Consider the following 4,479-nt stretch of genomic DNA (forward strand, 5'->3'; position numbering starts at 1 on the left):
CTTGCTTTCCCCACTCTCGCCTCCCCCACCTCTCAACACCATCATATCACACCACACAACACTACACCATACCACACAACACATCACATCACAATACATCACCACACACACACCAACACTGACCAATTCCCAGCCCCACATTTTCACACCTACACACATACGTCAAGATCACCAGCCCTATTCCACATGCACATGCAAACTCTCTTATACACATGCACATGCACCTTCGTTTTGGGATCACCACCACTTTATTATCTCCCCTTCTTCCTAGCTCTCCTGTGTGACCCTTTTGTCTCGCATTTATTCTCACTGTTTGATACCAATGTGTCTGTGTGTGTGTGTATGCTCATGTATATGTATACATGCATGTGTTTATATGTATAGACATTTATGTATATGTACATATATATATATATATATATATATGCATGTATGTGTATCTATATATGTGTGTGTGTTTATGTATGTGTATAAATATGTGTCTATATATATATATATATATATATATATGATTTAGTTTTGTACTTTCATAAATAATTTAAACAAATGTAACATATTTGTTGCTCTTTCATGTTCAAATATCTATCACCATTTCATTATGTAAGTTAATCTGCTTCAAATCCACTTAGTATTTAGGTTGGTGACTACTTAAGAAAATTCAGTACTATGTGAGCCATATATTGCTTCATTTGATCAAAACCCACAATTGAGTGGGTGCAAATGTTTAGTGACCTGTGAAGTTTCGCTTTAGTTAGAGTTATTTTGCAAGATAATAATTACACTTACATGCGTGGTGGACAAAAATATTTATTAGCTTTGCACAATACATTATTTCATTAATTCCTGTTGATATAGATTTTTCTGTTGTTGCTTAGTTCCAGGTTAATGCTGATCAAATAAACCTCTGGTTAAGGTTATTCTAGCCATGACCATCCTTTTGCACATAGTTTCACAGTTTGTTTGGTGTAATTGAATATTAGATGTAGGCATGGGTGTGTGCTTAAGTAGTTCAATCTTCTGATTTTGGGTTTGGCCCCACTGTATTGATGCCGTTGACTGGTGTGTTTCTATTATAGCCAGTACTCAGGGAGTGAAATTGATAGGTAGTAAATGTAGAAGCTTGTTTTATGTGTGTGTGAGTGTGTGCGTGTGTTGTGTGTGTGTGTGTGCATGCACACACATGTATGTATGTATGTATGTATCTATCTGAATGTGTGCATGTATACCTTTATCTTGATATGGTGAAAGGGCATGGCTTAGTGGTTAGAATATCTGGCTAACAATCATAATACCATGAGTTCAATTCTCAGTAGTGCATTGTGTTCTTGAGCATGACACATTATTTCTCATTGCTCCAGTTTGCTCTGCTAGCAAAAATAAGTTGTACCTGTAATTCAAAGGGCCAGCTTTGTCTCTTTTTGTGTCAAACTGAATTCTTCTGGAAACTACATTATAGAAGTGCATGTTTGTGGAGTGCTCAACCACTTGCATGTTAATTTCATGAGCCAGCTGTCCATTGACTAGATTAACTGGAACCTTCATTGTCATAACTGATATAGCAGAGGGAAACTGAAAGAAGCTCATTTTGTATATGTACATACAAATATATACATGTTTGTATATCCTTGTCTTGACATCATGTTATGGTCGTAAATGAGCACCATTCATTTCCCTTCTCCAGTGGAAAACATGGGATCTTTACCCTTTGAACGGCAGATCGAGAAATTAATGTTTTGTAACTAAACACTTTCAAACTTCGGACACTGGTAGAATGTGTCATATAAAACATCTTTTACTCTTAGTGTTGTTGAGAAAAGTTTGTATTTTCAAAGTTATTTTGTGTTAAAGTTGTCCTATTTCGGTAATTTCAACCAATCAATGACGTGTATTCAGCTGAATAAAATTACTGTTGTTTGTCAACAACAACTTCCAGTGGTGTATATTTCGTTTGTCACTGTTATTTATGATATATTTCATCTCAGTTACGTTTGTATGAATAAACGAGTGTATCTGAAGCATGTTTACTTCATGGTACCACCACAATCGTTTGTGCATTTCTAGTGCTTTTAGTTTTTTTTCCTGATTTTCAGCTACTATTTTCGGAAAGACTTTTTTGCCTGCCTCCCTCTCCAATTTCTTCATTTTTCACTTTTTTCCATAACTCTAACCCTAACATCCGAACCCTAATCCTAACCCTAACACCTTAACCCTAACCCTAAAACCCTAACCCTAAAACCCTAACCCTAAAATCCTTACCCTAACGCTAAAACCCTAACCCTAACCCCCTAACCCTAACCCTAAAATCCTAAAGCTAAAACCAGTGCAAACACACAAACGATGTCATAAATAACAGTGACAAACGAAATATGCACCGCTGATAGTTGTTGTTGACAAAGAACAGCAGTAATTTTATTCAGCTGAATACACGTCATTGATTGGTTGAAATTACCGAAATACGACTACTTTATAACGAAATAACTTTGAAAATATAAACTTTTCTCAACAACACTAAGAGTAAAAGATGTTTTATATGACACATTCTACCAGTGTCTGAAGTTTGAAAGTGTTTAGTTACAAAAAATTAATTTCTCGATCTGCCGTTCAAAAGGAAAAGATCCAAAACATGTCTGGTCATGGGCATCTATTACCTTGCATAGAAACAGATAAAGGTTGATGTTGAGAAGGGTATTCAATTGTAATAAAAAAAGAACCCTATCCCAATGTAGTCATGTCTGACCTATGCAAAAATAGAAAATTAAATAAGATGATGGTGATATATATATATATATATATATATATATATGCATGAGTATCTGTGTGTGTTTGTGTGTATGTGTGTGTTTCCTTATCTTTACATCACATGTTAATTGCCAACACCGTCTCTTTCAGTCCAGAATAAAAAGTTGGCAGATCGGCTTATTAGATGTATAGTAATGATATGCCAAAATTACAATAATCTAGAGCAATTATAACTGCCTCTCCTAAAAAGAAAGACTCAAAAAAATGTCCTTCATAGATTGAATGGAAAAAACAGAACTTTAACACTAGGGTATTTTAAATGAGAAGGTGCATTTATCAGTTAAGGGAGGATGTTTTTATTCAGTCCTGTCATTGTGCCTAGTTTAAGAGCTCTATTAATTAATAATGATTTCATGAAATAATTACTGAAAACATTTGAGGTTAATGATAATAATAATAATGATGATAATAATAATAGTAGTAGTAGTAGTAGTAGTAGTAGTAGTAGTAGTAGTAGTAGTAGTAGTAGTTGTGCACCAAATCCCAGAAAGAGTTACTGAGAATGGGAATTGCAAAATCCTGTGGCATGAAATGATTCAGAGTGACCATCAGATTAAACATCAAAAACCTGACATTATTGTAATGAACAGAAAATAAAAAAAACATGCCTGATAATTGATATGATATGGTGAATTGAAGTGGGAAATATGCAGGTTGTGGGCAATAAAGAAATTGGACATCATGTCAATAGTGGTTGGTGCCTTTGGAAGTATCAGTACCCAATTACCAACATGGCTCCAAAAGTTTGGAACAAATATAAAGTTAGAACACCTACAAAATCATCATTGCTTGGAATTGCAAGAATCCTCCACAAGGTTCTTGATATAAAAATTCTTTTTTGACATTCTCTTCCAGATAGATTAGTTTCATCAACTTTAAAAATATATTTCAAGGAACTGGAACAACTTTCCCAGTTTTAGCTAAATGCAGCACAAATTCTCCTGCAAATTTCTTATTATTTGATCCATTTTTTACAATGAAATTATATATTACATACAATGATTTACTTCTTGAATTTTTCAAGCCATCACTTACAGTCTGTTGAAGTTGCTCTCTCTCTCTCTCTCTCTCTCTCTCTCTCTCTCTCTCTCTCTCTCTCTCTCTCTCTCTCTCTCTCTCTCTCTCTCTCTCTCTCTCTCTCTCTCAGACACACACGCACACACATGTATATGTATATATCTGTGTGTGTGTGTGTGTAAAGGGTGAAATGCATGTGATTCTGAGATGCCTGCTGATGGTACAGTAAGTTTCCAGAATTGCAATGGATTTAGAAGAGCTTGCAAAAGCTCTTAGTAGTTCTTGCAGTTTCTGCATGAGGCATAGTTTCTCTGATATTTACTTTACCTATATATATATATATATATATATATATATATACACACACACAGAGGTATACACACACATATACTCTCATAGCCTCACACATATAATATTTATGTCTATTCATATATATATATATATATATATTTGGATTTTATGTATGCTCTCTCCCACTTAGTTTTAATATGTTGCCACATTTGTAATATGTCTTTTTCTGCATTTTTTCGTGCAGCTGAAGATTGCTCTTCATATTGCATTTAAGGTAATGCTCACATTACTTAAATAAATTGAAGTAGCATGAAACATGCGTACTGCAATCACTTTTGAAATCCGTGTTGCTTATTGTTTGATTTTAATCAC

At 34.3% G+C, this 4,479-nt stretch overlaps 1 protein-coding gene across 2 annotated transcripts in view; it reads left to right on the forward strand.

Annotated features, from left to right (window-relative positions):
- The window catches only part of LOC106884520 (phospholipid-transporting ATPase ABCA7), a 289,592-nt gene that overhangs the window by 101,939 nt on the left and 183,174 nt on the right, over positions 1-4,479 (forward strand). The gene's annotated exons all lie outside the window — the stretch shown is intronic.

Source organism: Octopus bimaculoides, chromosome 7 (assembly GCF_001194135.2).
Source record: "Octopus bimaculoides isolate UCB-OBI-ISO-001 chromosome 7, ASM119413v2, whole genome shotgun sequence".
Classification (NCBI taxonomy): domain Eukaryota; kingdom Metazoa; phylum Mollusca; class Cephalopoda; order Octopoda; family Octopodidae; genus Octopus; species Octopus bimaculoides.